The sequence below is a fragment of the Trematomus bernacchii genome, unplaced genomic scaffold, assembly GCF_902827165.1.
Source record: "Trematomus bernacchii unplaced genomic scaffold, fTreBer1.1, whole genome shotgun sequence".
NCBI classification, from domain to species: domain Eukaryota; kingdom Metazoa; phylum Chordata; class Actinopteri; order Perciformes; family Nototheniidae; genus Trematomus; species Trematomus bernacchii.
This window is the reverse complement of record NW_022987933.1, coordinates 26,928-28,180: the sequence shown is the minus strand read 5'-3', so window position 1 is coordinate 28,180 and position 1,253 is coordinate 26,928. Positions and strand designations below refer to the sequence as shown.

At 37.2% G+C, this 1,253-nt stretch overlaps 2 non-coding genes across 2 annotated transcripts; one reads left to right on the top strand and one right to left on the bottom strand.

Annotated features, from left to right (window-relative positions):
* Positions 1-377: 377 nt before the first annotated feature.
* On the top strand, positions 378-449 carry trnaa-cgc. The gene has a single exon. It is a non-coding gene; the product is annotated as a tRNA-Ala (tRNA).
* Positions 450-1,167: 718 nt separating this feature from the next.
* Positions 1,168-1,240, bottom strand: trnav-uac. The gene has a single exon. It is a non-coding gene; the product is annotated as a tRNA-Val (tRNA).
* Between the last annotated feature and the right edge of the window lie 13 nt (positions 1,241-1,253).

Genomic DNA, 1,253 nt, shown 5'->3' with positions numbered 1-1,253 from the left:
CTACGCACTTTCATACGTCTGACGTCATGACGCAGGGACGTGAAAAATGAGGCAAAAAATAGATAATAATTAAAATAATATATATATCTATTTATTCAAACATTTATATATGCATTCATTTATTTGTCTATTAATTATGTCATGTTCCGTCCTCCCCTTTTTCACTGTCTGAATGAAACCCCATACAGGTCCGTTTCTGGTCAGGAGACAGGAGGGTTTTGGATGTACATTTCAGTAATAACACCTGTACTCAATTCCTCTTTTTAAACATGAACTTTAAGATTAACGAAATATAGTATCAGGATGAAATCAAAATGTATTTATAAAAGTCATGGCATCTATAAAAGCCGTCCACCGGCCCCATTTGTGCACCACGTGGGGATGTAGCTCAGTGGTAGAGCGCATGCTTCGCATGTATGAGGCCCCGGGTTCAATCCCCGGCATCTCCACTTTTTCACCCGGAGCATCGAGGACACTGGGAGATACACAGGAGACACTGGGAGACACACTGGGAGACACACTGAGAGACACACAGGAGACACACAGGATACTGGGACACACTGGGAGACACACAGGAGACACACAGGATACTGGGAGTCACTGGGAGACTATGGTGGATGGAACATGACAGAAGTATAAATACATGTGTAAATAAATGAATGAATAAATACAGGAATAAATAAATACAGTCTGTATTTATTCGTTCATTTATTTACACATTTATTTATTTATGTATACCTATGTCATGTTCCGTCTTCCATAGTTGTATTCATTGTGACAATAGTTTGTTGTTGTTGTCTTCTTACTGTCTTGTTGTTTGTACCATGGACTTTGAAAACTAGATGGCTAATCCCACTTTAAAATGTAGTTATATAGCTTATTATAGGTCTGATTATGGCCTTTTTAATAGCATCACACTGAGCTCTAAAAAAAATGATATTCCGTTCCTTACACTCTTATTGTATATATAATATTTATATTTTGTTTACATTTTGTATGTTTTACGTCCAAACCGGATGTGTCTGCATATTTTAGCTTCTCTGTCTCCGTAAAACTTAAAATCTAATATCTTTCTGTATTGTGTTGGTCACGTTATCATCGTCTCTACATATTTATAAATCTAATAAAATAAAGTAGTTTTGTGAATTATTTAAAAAACAAAATCACTGGTTCCACTGGGGCTCGAACCCAGGACCTTCTGCGTGTAAAGCAGACGTGATAACCGCTACACTATGGAACCTGCTGCCATTACA